This window comes from Erithacus rubecula (genome assembly GCF_903797595.1).
Source record: "Erithacus rubecula genome assembly, chromosome: 16".
NCBI classification, from domain to species: Eukaryota; Metazoa; Chordata; class Aves; order Passeriformes; family Muscicapidae; genus Erithacus; species Erithacus rubecula.
In genome coordinates this window covers 16,183,640-16,197,329 of record NC_136668.1, presented here as the reverse complement: position 1 = coordinate 16,197,329, position 13,690 = coordinate 16,183,640, and the positions used below count along the sequence as shown (strand labels likewise).

Genomic DNA, 13,690 nt, shown 5'->3' with positions numbered 1-13,690 from the left:
CACCCCAAGCTGTCCCCTCCTGTCTCCAGATGTGGCACAGGGATGTCCCCAGGGGATCCCACCCCTGGGAGGGGGTGCAGATGCCCCCTGGGAGGGGCAGGAGGGTGTCCTGCTCTCACCATGGCCAGGGCAGGCACAGGACCACTGCTGTGGGATGCAGAGATGCTCTGGCAGTCACCATGGCAACCCCAGTACACAGCCAGGAGAACAAAGCTGCCAGGAGAGAAACGGGAGAAGGGAAAAGGAAGGAAGGGAAAAAAAAACCCAGGAAAGGCAGAGTCATGGAGCAAAGGCTGGGGCAGGAGGGAGACATGGGGAGGGAAAAGAGCTGTGGTGGAAGATGGAGCTGCCTCCAGGCTGCTCCCCTTGGGATGGGCTGCAGCACAGACACCCTCTGAGTGCCCCACTGGGACATCCTCTGTCTCCTTCCACTGTCCCAGCACAGGAGCCCTCCAGGACACAGCCTGTCCCCCTGCCAGGGTCAGGGTCCCACTGTGGGGCAGGAGGTGACACCTCCAGAGGAGCCCTGGGGCAGGGTCAGACCTCAGAGACCCTCAGGGGATGGAGGGAGGGATGGAGAAAGGATGGAGGATGGATGGATGGATGGATGGATGGATGGATGGATGGATGGATGGATGGATGGATGGATGGATGGATGGATGGATGGAGTTATTCAGCACCTTCCCCTTTCCCAGCACACCAGGGCTGGCTCTGATTTTGGGTCACCCACATCACACCAGCTCAGGGCTCTCCCACTCAGCCCCAATTTTGGGCTCCAGGCACATTTCTCAGCCCAGCTGTGCCAGCTCTTTGTCCTGCTGCTTCCCAAGCTGAGCAGAGCTGCCTGAGCCTCCTAAAAGGTGTTTTAGGGACCAGAACACAACCAATAATCAATCCCAAAGCCACAGCAGTGGCTGGCTGTGGAAGGAGCCTGGAACCAGTGGAAAACAGAGCACAGGACAATTCACAGCTCACCTGAACCCCAGAGCAGGGTCAGAGCAGGAGGCAGAGAGGCAACCACCAATCCCCTGGACAAGAAAACATCCACACTCCCCATCTCCCTTCTCCCCACTCCAAAGGCAGAGAATCCAAAATCAGACACCAGGGTTTGGGATAGAAAGCAGCAACTCCAACTCCCCCTCAGCAGGAATGGAAAATAACATCCCAATCTCACTTGGCTGTTTATTCTAATGAAATAACAAATCCCAGAGGGGAGATCCCCCTGTGCAGAGCAGGAAACACAGACACAGCCTGTGCTGTGCCTCACCCAGCTGGGAGCACAAGTAATGGGCTCTGAGGGGCAGGAGGAAGGTGACAGCTCCATGGAAGCCTGGCAGGAATGGGAGAAAAACTGAGAAAACACCCAGGAAAGGGGCTGGAGAAGCAGCTCAGCCATTTTAGCAAAGAGAAAATGAAAGGAACCACTGAGGTGAGGGGCACAAGGAGCTGCTGCAGTGGGACAGGAGCCTCCAAAAATAAAACCACACCCCTGCACTAGTGTGACACAACCCAGGGGGGCTTCACACCCCCAGGAACATCCTGAACATCCCTGCTGGGAGATGTGGGGGTGCCAAGCAGGGCAGGGCCACACCTGGCTGGGGACAGCAGGGACAATGCCCAGCCCTGGGCACACCAGGGGCTGGCACTGATGGAATTCCCTCCCCTCCTCCTGCCCACCCTCGTGCTCTGCTTGGCTCCTGCCTTCTGAATCCCGACTCCAGAGCAGGGGGAGCTCTGGGCAGGCAGACAGGGCTGGATCCTGCTCAAAGCCTTTGGTGCCTTTCATCAGGGCTGGGGAGAGGGGCCAGGCCTGGCAGTGGGTCCTGCTGCTGATGGCCAGAGGGGCTCTGGAACAGAGTTAAAGGAATAAAGCTGGAAATTACTAAAAACCCTCCAAATTATTCACCTTGGGCAGTGCAAGAGCCTGGCTGAGGTTACACCCAGCATGGACCCAGGTCAGGAGTTTCACACTTTTATCAGTTTGGGTCCATTCCCATGTTTGGTTCATTGTCCAATCCCAGCTCCAGGTTCTGCAGTCCCACCCTCCCAGATTCTCCCCTCAATTCTCTGTTTGCACTTTTTGGGGCTGGACAAGGATTGTTCTGTGTGACTGAGCCGGGAGGAGAACTTGTGACACTTTCTATGGAGTTCAGAGTTATATCCTAACACAGTGCAGAGTCTGGGAAATATAAAAACTAAAACTTCAGGCATCACCCCCTCCTGGGCAGGGTGGGTTTAACCCTTTCCATCCCACCTCTGCATGTGTAAATAGCCCCAGGGAAGCGCCGGGGACCCCTGTAACCCCGAGTCAGGGCAGGAGCTGCCCCGGTGCCGCGGGCACAGCGAGCGGAGCATCCCTCGTTAGCAGAGCCATCCATGCGGCTCGGCTCACCCACGCCGAGGTCACGCTGCCTTCCCTTCCCCCCGACATGTCCCCCCGAGCCCGACAGGCTGTCCCCAGGAGCCTCTGCATGCCGCTTCGCCCAGCTCCTCATTAGCGGCAATTAACAGGCAATCAATGGGCCCGGCACTTTCCGGGGAACAAGTCTCCTTTCAGCCGGGGGAAAATGAGCATCAGCATGGCTTTTGTTGTGCTTTGGGTTAAATGAGCCAAAAACCTGCCAGGGAACTGAATTGTGTCCCAAACTGGACCCTTGGTGCCACCTCTGCAGAGCAGGAGAGAGGCTGGGGCTGCTGCAGGTGTCCCCTCCTGTCCAGGTACAGGTGTCCCTTCTGGTCACTGCAGTGTCCCCTCCTGGTCACTGCAGTGTCCTCTCCTGGTCACTGCAGGTGTCCCCTCCTGTCCAGGTACAGGTGTCCCTTCTGGTCACTGCAGTGTCCCCTCCTGGTCACTGCAGGTGTCCCCTCCTGTCCGGGTACAGGTGTCCCTCCTGGTCACTGCAGTGTCCCCTCCTGGTCACTGCAGTGTCCCCTCCTGGCCATCCCTCCCTCTGGACACACACAGGATACTCCCAGCCAAGGTGGGAGCAGGGACCAGGGGGAGAATCATGGACTGGTTTGGGTTGGATGGATATTAAAATTCATCTCATTCCCCCCCAGCCATGGCAGGGACACCTTTCACTGTCCCAGGTGCTCCAAGCCCAATCCAGCCTGGCCTTGGACATTTCCAGGGGCAGCCACAGCTGCTCTGGGCACCTGTGCCAGGGCCTGCCACCCTCACAGGGCAAGAATTTCATCCCAATATCCCATCTGACCTCACTGTCTGCCAGTGTGAAGCCGTGCCCTGCATCCACTCCATCCCCTGGAAATTTTCTCCACTTTTCTTGCAGGTTCCCTTCAGGCACTGGAAAGCCACAAGTGGGTGATCCCAAAGCTTCTCCTCTCCAGGCTGGACAATCCCAAGGCTGTCACCCTTCCTGTGCTGGGAGCCCAGAGCAGGGAGCAGCCCTCCAGGAGAGGATGGGATGGGATGGACACTCTCCATCCAGGATGATGCTGCTGGCCCAGAATCACCCACCAGGAGCAGGCAGGATCCCTCCAGCCTCACCATTCCCTGCAGCTGGGCACTGCCAACCCTCCACAGCCTCTGCTTGCTGGGCTCCTGTCTAGCTGAGGGGAAAAAAAAAAAAAAAAAAAAGGATAAAAAAGACAAGAAAGCAAAAGGGAGATGGGCTGGATGTGACAGCTGGGGTGTGACACAGGAGCCCTGTTAGCAGGTTTTGTGCCTGCAGCTGGAGCAGGGGCAAAGCCAGGGAGGGTTCCCCAGCAAAGGCACCTGGAAGGGGCTTTTCCTGCCAGGGGCAGCAGCACCTCAGGGTGCAGTGCTGATGGCTCCTGCCACATTCCCAGCATGGCAAACTCTTGTCATCCCTCCAGCCACCCTGCCTGCAGCACAAAAGCAGCATCTGACCCACACTGTGCCTGCCAGGGGCTGAGTTTGGGGGGATTCACACCCCAAAGAGAAGTCACAGTGCCTTGTGCCACTGGATATTGGGACCCCAGGACCAGGCCAGCCTGGGGGATGTGGCCCCAGCAGACCCCAGCAGCTCTCCAGGGATCCAGAGCAAGGATCTGGCAGATCTCTCACTGACTGAGAGCCCTTTGTGCCCAGAGGCTGTGCTGCACCAAGAGAAGCCAAAGCAATCAGCATTTTTTGGAGACACTCTGGAAAATCTTCCCTGAGTGATGGGGAGAGCACAGCAAAGGGCCTGGAGCCACCTCCCAGCTCTGGGAGCTGCTGTGCTGGCAGTGTCCTGTGGCAGAGCAGCACTGTCCCCACACAGGGACCTGCCAGGACCCCACTGAGCCCCCAGATCCCACCCTGGGCACCCCACCCTGGCAGGCAGCACAAAGCCAGGCACGAGGCTCCTGGCACCTGCCCTGCAGCACAGCCTGGAGGGGACTGTGGGATGCAGCAGTGGGCAGGATGCTGGTGACAGACAGATCTCTCCATTCTGGTCCTGAAAGTTGTGGTTTATTGCACAGGGTGTGGGTAAAAAGGGCAGAAAGAGAGTGGGGGGTAGTAAGAGAGCAAAGAGATAGATTTTCCCATTTACAACACAATAAATCTTCATCTGTGCTGAATATTCTAATTTCCACTAACCAGTCTAATACAAGATACAAATCCTACAGCATTTACACACAGCCTGTAAGAATCATTACATTACCATCATGTGTTATACTTTAAACCCTAAAAAATCCTTTCTGGACCCTTCTGCCAAGCCAGCAGGGTCTTCTCTGACCTTTGGACCATTGTTCTATCAAGAGGGGATTGCTTTTGGCCAACCATCCTATTGTCTTCTGGTTATTCAGTAACTCAGGTTTGGTATCTCAAAGATGATTTGCATTTCAATCTCACTTATGCTTTCCATATTCTGAAAATCTTTTGCTAGGCAATCATATTTATATTTATAAGGTTTTCCTGATTCATCCTTCCCAACAACAGCCCAGGTGGGAAAGGCCCCCAGGAGTGAGCTCATCCCTGGAGCAGGGCAGGATGAGCTGCCTGGGGCTCAGGCAGCAGCTGCAGCTGGCCAAGGCAGGATTATTTTTAACAGCTACTTGTAGAATGCAGTGAGTGCAATGCTCTGCTCCCCCCTGTGCAGGGCACAGATCCCCCAGGAAGGCTTTTTATGGGGTTTCCTGCTCCCCCTGGCTATGGCCACCCCTCCCTCACAGCCACTCACCAAAGTCTTTCCATTCCCCCTCGAGCTGTTTCCTCTCCTCTCCTTATTAGGGATCCACCTACCTATCCATCTTCTCATTCTCTCCCCCTCTGTGGCTATTTTTAAGATGCCATAAAAGCTTTCAAGGGGAGCATCCTCAGGGAGGCAAGGGATTTTATATGCAGCCCATCAGGAGGAGTCATCACCACATAACTCACCACAGGCACTGACTTTATTTTTTTTTTTCCAAAAGCAGGGGAGGGGAGAACATCCACACTCAGCCAGCTCATCCAGGCACCTCCTTTTCCAGAGGGGGAGGATCAGATCCAGCCCAGTCCTCTCCCAGGTGGGACACCAGTGCAAGGTGTCACAAGTCACATCTGGGGGTGGGTGAAGGGATTGATTTGCTCCCTGATCAAAGGATCCAAGCATGCAAGGATGGCCTGAGAGGTTCTGGAAGCTGCTCTGCTTCTTGGTTCATGGTCAAAAGGTGGGGGAAATTCCAGCAAAACTGTCTGGACAGACAGACAGACAGATGGGAGCAAGGTGTTCATCATGCCTTGGTGCTTCTCTGGGAATCCAGGCTGGAGCAGCTGGGACTGGGAGAGCCCCTCCAGTGCCTCTGAGCCAGGCAAAGACCCACCCAGTCCCCAAGAGGATTTAAAAATAGCTGCCATTCTCCAGCAAGAGCAATCCCTGGAAGTGTCCAAGGCTGGGCTGGGCAGGGCTTGGAGCAGCCTGGACTGGGGAAGGTGTCCCTGCCCATGGCAGGGGTGCTACAAGAACTTCAAGGTCCCTTCCAGCCCTGGCTGTCCTGAAATTCCATGAAAATTCCATGAAAATCCCACGATGGCCAGGGCTGGCAGCACAGCTGGGATGTTGGGAAGGCCAGGCAGGGCTGTGCCAGCTCCTGTTCCACAGGGACATGTGGCTTTGGGAGCTCACACCCAGCCCTGCTCCACACCTGCCTTGGCTGATGCTGGGAATGTCACCCAACTCCCTGCTCTGAGGGCAGGTCACACTCTGGAATTCAGACTCAGGCTGGCTCAAGGAATGGTTTTGGAGGCTGGCAAAGCTTTTCCTTCCCCACAGCTCTCCAAATGTGCCACTTGTTGCCAGGAAAAACCAGAAGCCAAGGGGATGCTTCAAACCTCAAGCACCTGCTCCCTTCTCCCACTGCTCTGCTCCTCAGACAAGCCTTCCCACAAAGACTTCCCCAGCTCTGAACCTTTTCCAAGAGTCAGAAAGAAGCTGATTCAAAATGGAAGTGGAATAAAATGCCCATGTGCAGAAAAACAAATGATCCTCAGGGCTCTGCAGACCTTGCCAGGCCAGCAAGGGTAAGAAGAAAGGAAGGTCAGACAGGCTGGCTGAGGAAACCACAGCAGCAGCTCCTTTTTCTCTCTGCTCTCTGCCCCAGGCAGTGGAGAAAGCTCATCAATTCCCAGGCCAGGGCTTATGGCTGATACTGATAAAGCATTCAGAAAACTCCACCTGAGCTGAAAAATGCACTGAGGAGCTGGGGCCTATCAAATACCTGAGCCACCAGCAAATAAATGAGACTGTGCAGCAGAGCTGGCTCCTGGGAGGGATCACCTGGGGCCTGCTAAACCTCCACCAGCCATCCTTGAAAGCCAGGAGAGCATCCCAGCACTGTGGGAAGAGCATTCCAGCTGTTCTACACCCCTGGCTCCAGAGGTGCTGGGCACAGGAGGGCCTGGCACAACCAATTTCCCTGTGCAGGCTCCCAGTCCCACACAGCCCAAACCCCCCACATTCCCTCTCATCCTGCAGAACTCTCCAGCATTGCTCACCCCAGCTCTTGCCATGACCACTCCACCCCCAGATGCTTTCTGGAGGTGCTGCAGCCCTCACAGCTCGTGCACTGATGGATTTAACAACTAAAAATATCAAATTATGTGTTCCAACCACCCCATCACGACAGGGCTGCGGGGTCTGGGTGGGATTTTCTTCCCTCCTTCCCAGCAGAGGCAGCAGCACATGGACTCCTGTCATCAGCCCAGCCTGCTGGCATCCCAAATGCTGTTATCCTGCTGAACCAATCATCACTGGATGATTAGAAAATGTGCTCTTTATTTCAGAGGAATTAGAAGAATTCAATCGCTTCAATTGACCATACAGCATGCACTGCACTGGCCTGCAGGGCCACTTTCTGTGGCTCCTGCTCTTCCAAGGGCCAGCTGCCAGCAAAAAGGGTTTGAAAGAGCCTGGATGAAGCCTGGGGAGAGGACAGAGCCCATCCACCAGCCCAGGGACAGAGCTGCTGCCTGGGACTGGAATTCTCTGGCAGCAAAGCAAATGCAATGGGTGATTGTGCCTCTGCTAGGCTGGCCAGGAAAACAGGCAGTGATTTGTATCTGGGTGTTTGTCACAGTCAGGGGATTGAGAGGACTAAAATGTGGGCAGGGAGTCTGGGAGCTCCAAATTCTAGAAAACACCCTGCTCATGACATCAAACCCTCTGGGTTCCCTGCATTTCTGAGCACGGGAAATAAACCAAAACTCCCTGCAGGACCCTCCCACAGGGTGGGGACACCTGGTGAATCACCTGCCTGAGGAGCAGAGCTGCAGCTCCCAGGGATGTGCAGCACCACAGGATTCCTCTTTAATTACACACAGGGCCTTAATGGAGTTTGCTGGTAAACACCTTGTAACCACATGTGCCTGGAGATTATGGGTAATTACGCTTAGAGGATCACGATCTGAGAGCAAGCACGATTTAGGGAAGACAAAAATAACCAGGCAAACATGCTGCACTCATCAGGATGTGTCAGGAAGCCTTCCCTTCCCAAATGCTGTCCAGCCTTTGCTCACAGCTCCTCCTCAGAGTAGGAAATTCCTCTCAGCAGGAATTTGAGAGGTGGCAGGGATGGGGATGAGACTTTCCACTTGGCATTCCAAACCTTCCTGGGGAGCTCTCCGTGCTCCAACAGGCTCCCAGCTGCTCCCAGCCTGGGGATGAATGGCTCAGCCCACCCTGGGCTGAGTTGCCATCAGATTCTGGCCTCTTTTTTTCCCCAGGTGCAGGTTGGAGACAGGAGGGAATGTGGAAGGTGCCAGGTTTGTGAACCAGCCCCAAGCAGCCAGTGCCACACTGAGCCTGCCAGACTCCCCATGAGCTGGCATGTCCCTTGTGAGACCCAGAACAAGCAGGGACACCTTGCTCCTGATAGAAACAGTGCCCCTGGTTGTTCTGGGGCTCACCAAACCAGCAGCCCCTCTCCCACCCCAAAGGAGCTGGGCCAGAAGGGATGAGATGTGCAAATCCCACGGGGTGACTCACAGACAGCACTCAGGGACCTGCAGCACCCAGAGCAGCAGCAGGGATCCTTCCCACTCATTCCAGGGCAAAAATCCTCGGGGCAGTGACAGTTTTAACCCCTTCAGCACAAACACAGTGTTGGTCACTGCCCAGATTCTCAGGGGATGCTGGCTGCAGGCAGAGGAGAGTGCAGGGGCTGATTTTAAGGGGTTTTCTCTTGGCCAAGGGTTTGTCCTACAAGCTGCAGCTGCCATGGGAATGCCAACAGCACCACAGAGCTGCTTGCTGAGGTAGGGATCCATTTGTAAGCAATTAGTGAGAGGCAGTGATAGCCTAACAAATGTAAACACCAACACTGTGCCCTCCAAACCCTCAGTGCACACTGGAATCCCAGGAGACACCTTCCCACCCTCAGGATAGCAGCCCATGCCTGATATCAAGTGATTTTACCTTTTCACCTCAAACACAAAATTTTCATCTGGCTTTGCCTTTGTGATGATGACATGGGCTCTTCAAATCCAGGGTGAAAAGCAACCCCCTGTCCCCTCAGCAAGGGCTGGGGAGACTGGAGATGCTCCATGCACAGCACACAGGAGAGATAAACACAGCAAACCCTGCCCAGAGCTCCTGCAGGCCTCACAGATTTGCTCACCAGCGTGGCTTGGGGCCAGCTGTGTCCCACAGCCACAGGTTTCCTGCCTCACATCAGCTCCAGGCAGGAGAGAAGTGTTAACAAAATGCACCCAGCAAGATGGGAAGCAGTGGTGGGAATTCACAGATCAGATGGTGGCATTTTATCCTCAGCTGTGCGTCTCCTCCCTTTGCCAGACCCAAAATTTCAGCCCCTCAGGCACAGCTGGGCGCCATCAATTTGTGCATAAGCCTTGGCCTGGGGAAAAAAAAAATATCTAAGCAGCAGACCTGCCCATGCTGGGAGGGCTAGGAAGCCTCTGGCAAGTGGCACCAAGCCCCACTGAGCCACTGGCCACCAGCAGAGGGGTAAAAAAACCATGGTAGGTCAGTGGCATGCCACAAAGCTCCCAGGATTTGGGTTTTTGTGCCTTGTGGGCAGTGGGATTTGAGGGTTACAGGTTGGGGAGGGATGGCCAGAGCTGGGCAGTGCTCACAGCAGCCCCAGAACTGCAGAGATGGCCCCAGCCTGGCTCACACAGCCACTGCTGGGAACAGCACTGAATTTGGACACCCAAATTGCACACTGCAGCTGTTGGGAAAACATCTGGGAGCCCAACAGGGCAGAGCCAGCAGGGTTTGCACACTCTGGGACCTGGACTGACCCAGAAATCACCAACCCCAGCACTGTGAGTGACCAGGACATGTCACAGAGTTGCCAAGCCTCAACTCACACACGTGGCTACTTCAAACGGGGTAATGGCAATTTAGGCAAAGGCTGCAAAGCCACCCCAAAAAGGGCTTGGCAAGAGCCCTGGCACTGCTGAGTGATGTGCCCAGGGCTACAGGAGGAGCAGCAGCAGCTCCCATGGGGCAGGCAAGCACAGTTTGGCTCCCTGGCACCTCTCTGCATGTGGGAGGCTGCAGCTGAAGGAGTTTCTGCAGCACCATCAGATAGCTGGAACACCCCAGTGCCATCAACAGCCCTTATCTCCTGCAGCAGCCAAGCCAGCTATTAAGAGCTGGGAAAGAATCCCACAAGGAGCCAACAGGCATTGGCCAAAATTGGCTTAGAGGAAGCTTAGCAGCCCCACCTGGCCACGGTGGCCACCGAGCCCACCAGCCCTCTGCAGCTGCTGGCCCGGAGCAGCAGAGGGAGGACCCTTTGTTATCAGGCATCCTGCAGGCTCGGAAAGAATCAGTCCCTATTGTTTCCTACCTAGGCAGCGCCAGCCCCGCTCCCCCGGGAGGGGACACTGCTCCTGTCCCAGGTGTGGCTCGGGCACAGGGCACCTGCAAAGTTTCCTCGCCTCTGACACAGCCCCACAGAGCTGGAATCACCTGTTCTGTTGGCTCGCAGCGTGCCAAGGCATTTTTCACGGTGTTTTGCTCGGGAACCACCCCAAGCCCTGGGATTGAGAAACCTCAGCACGCCAAGGCAATGGAGAAGTTGCTGCTCTGCTGTCACACGGCTCCAGGAGCCACGGGAAGGGCAGGGGGGGCTTTTCTGGAGGGGTTATCCCAGGAGGAAGCCCCTCAGGTGGCCACCAGCATCAGCTCCTCCACCAGGGACTCGTTGCTTTGAAAGGAAGGGGTCAAGGTGGGCACGGCTGTCACACAGCACGTCAGGCGAGGAGAAGAAATTGATTGCGACTTGCTCAACCCCGATCAATGTTCCCAGACTTTCCAACAAGGGCACGGAATCCGAAGTGAGCAGCCTGGTACCAGTTCTCATCTCATGCAGCACATTTCCGAGCTCTGCTTCTTTAGAAATTCATCCACAGCGCATGAGTGCCTCTGTCCCCGTCTCACACGCACAATAGGAACACCCACACCCCCAGCTGCAGAAGGTTTGGGGTTTTTTTTTTCCAGGATTGCACCTGTGCTTTGCTCAGGTTTCTGGGTCTCTCCTCGCCCTTCTCCTCCTCCCCTCACATCCATTTCTCCCCAGGCAGAGGCAGCAGCAAGTGAGGCTGTGCCTGTCAGAGCGCTCCTGGCTGCCTCTCACCATGTTGCGTATCGACATTTCAGTCGATGCTCTGCCCTCCAAAACCCCAGAAATTCAAGCCAAGAAAAGTACTCGGCGGAGATAAGCCCCACGGCTCAGCCCACATCAAACACAGCCGGGCCAGAGCCTGTCAGAAAGCAGGCGAGCAAAAGGCAGGCAGGAAAACAACCTAAAATTCCATCCCACTAGGCTTGTCAGCGCTGCTATGACATTTTCTTTCCAATTCCTCCCAGCCAGCTCGGTGCGGTATCAGCCCCATTCCCACAGCCGAGACGAGAGGACGCCGTACTCACTGCTAGTGCTCATCCTGCCGCTCCTTCCCCGTCCTTCTCATCCAACAAAGGGCCAAAGATGCTCCTTAAATCCGCTTTTCCTGCCGCGGGAGGAGGCTGCCGCTCTCCTTCTCCCAGGAGGAATATTCCCGGTGCGATCCCGATCCGCCGCCTAGCGCATCCCAGCGCTGCTGGCCGCGGGGCTGGCGGATGCCAAGGTCACGGCCGGCGGGGAGGGGACACGGGGGGGCCGGGACCGGCCCGGGGGAGGGTCCCGGAGGGGCGGAGGGACCGGCCGGGCTCGGCCATGCACTGCAGAGCGCGGCCGCAGCCGCCCGCTTATAGCGGCGGGGCCGTGCAGAACCGAGACCGCCCCGACACCGCCCCGGCACCGCCCCGGCACCGCCCCGGCACCGCCCCGGCACCGGCACCGCCCCGGCACCGGCACCGCCCGCGGGCAGCCACCGGCCCGGGGATGGGCAGGGACGGGCGGGGCGGTGGCCGCACGGACACGGATCCCTGCACGGACACGGAGGCGGCTGAGGGATGCTCAGCCTTGGCACTGCCCTGCCCTGCCCTGCCCTGTTCTGTCCTGCCTTCAGTCCTGCCCCCTTCCCTTCCCTTCCCTTCCCTTCCCTTCCCTTCCCTTCCCTTCCCTTCCCTTCCCTTCCCTTCCCTTCCCTTCCCTTCCCTTCCCTTCCCTTCCTTCCCTTCCCTTCCCTTCCCTTCCCTTCCCTTCCCTTCCCTTCCCTTCCCTTCCCGTTTTCACCCCCCTGTCCTGCCCTGTTCACTCTCCAGCATCCCAGAAATGCTGTCCCAGTACAGAGGGATGCCGTTCATGCAGTGAGCTGGATTTCCTGCAGTGCCAAGGTTCCCTCCTGCAGCTGTCCAGGCTGGGACCCCAGCTCTCCTGGCAGCCTGGGTGTCTGTCCCACGCCAGGATAGGAGCACAGCTGCAGGATGGAGAGGGGCTCTTCCCTCGGGATCAGAGCAGCCTTCCCTGCTGCCAGCACCTCAGCATCCCTGCCAGGGCTTCAAATCCCTGAGCTCCTTGTTTTGTGGGTGAAACACTCAGTGTCAGATAAAAGCCATGCCCAGGCTGCTCCCCAGGTGCCCACATCACCAGGGCTGTGCCCACCTGCCTGCAGAGCCCCCAGGAAGCTGTGCTGGGGTTCCCAGCTGTGATTCCTGCAGTGATTCCAGGATCTGAGCTGCAGCCCTGCTGCTAATGAAGGAGGTTTTTCATGCAGTGTGACAGGCTGGGCTGGAGAGCTGCTCAGAGGCCCTTTGGCTGCGCCCTCCTCTCGCTGCTTTATTTGCAGCAGATGTTGGTGGTGACGTGACAAGACAGGTAGCAGGTCGTGTGAGCCCTGCTGGTGCTGCCAGCTCTCTGCCAGCCCTGCTGCCTGTCCCCTTTGGCTGTCCCCTCCCCTGAGGATGAGCAGTGGGAGTGGGAGCCTGGAGGTTCCTGCAGGGCTGGGGGGATGGAGCTGCTGATACAAGAAAGATTGAGAGATGCTGTTTACAAGAGCATGTAGTGACAGGACAACAGGGAGTGGCTTTAGAGGAGGTTTAGGTTTGATATTGGGAAGAAATTCCTCCCTGGGAGGGTGGGGAGGCTCTGGCACAGAGTGCCCAGAGCAGCTGTGGCTGCCCCTGGATCCCTGGAAATATCCAAGGCTGGATGGAGCTCTGAGAAACCTGGGCTGATAATGAAAGGTGTCCCTGCCCATGGATGATCTTTAAGATCCTTTCCAGCCCAGGCCATTCTATAACTCTGTGATAATTCTATGACACAGCACGGTGGGATGGCTCAGGCTGTGCTGAGTTTGGCTTTTTTGTAAAGTTTCCTGTGCCTGATGAGTGTCCAGGTGTCCCCTCCTCAGGGAAGGTGCCCATCCCAGCCAGACTGACGTGGGTGGTGGCAGTGACACCCATCTGAGGAGTCAATACAGCAGCCACGACGTGAGCTGGTCCCCACGGTTCAGCAGCTAATTGAGCTTCTTCCACTGACCTGGTTTCCAAATCTTGTTAACTTGCTGCCTTTAGAACAATTTGAAATTTCCAGCACAGCCAGGCTGGGGTTGCAGAGGGCTGCACTGGAGGATGGGGTGCTTTGGTGGAGCTCAGGGGGCACCAGTGCAGAACCTCTGCCCTTCCAGCCCCTCCCCAGCTGGGTGGTCCCAGAGATGCTCTGTGGGCACTGCCAGGTGGGCAGGATGCCAGCTGCTCCCTGCAGTGGGATCTGTGAGTTTTGGGGCTGGGGAGGTGACAGCAAGGAGCTCTGACCCTCCCCAGCTCACCCAGAGCCCCTCACCATCAGCATGTTTTGGAAACCCCATTTCCTTTCCTTTGTCTGAGGGAGCTGCCTG

At 56.6% G+C, this 13,690-nt stretch overlaps 2 protein-coding genes and 1 long non-coding RNA gene across 4 annotated transcripts in view; 1 reads left to right on the top strand and 2 right to left on the bottom strand.

The window, feature by feature from the left end:
* Positions 1-11,694, bottom strand: part of ABLIM3 (actin binding LIM protein family member 3) — a 39,055-nt gene extending 27,361 nt beyond the window's left edge. The window contains exon 1 of one of the 2 annotated variants that reach the window (XR_013776127.1): positions 11,340-11,694. The gene's annotated coding sequence lies outside the window, so the exon portion shown is untranslated. The remainder of the gene's footprint in view (positions 1-11,339) is intronic. The other variant, XR_013776128.1, reaches the window with a different exon arrangement.
* Positions 1-13,690, bottom strand: part of AFAP1L1 (actin filament associated protein 1 like 1) — a 115,999-nt gene that overhangs the window by 48,199 nt on the left and 54,110 nt on the right. The gene's annotated exons all lie outside the window — the stretch shown is intronic.
* LOC306808967 overlaps positions 1-13,690 on the top strand; it is a 129,031-nt gene that overhangs the window by 61,408 nt on the left and 53,933 nt on the right. The gene's annotated exons all lie outside the window — the stretch shown is intronic.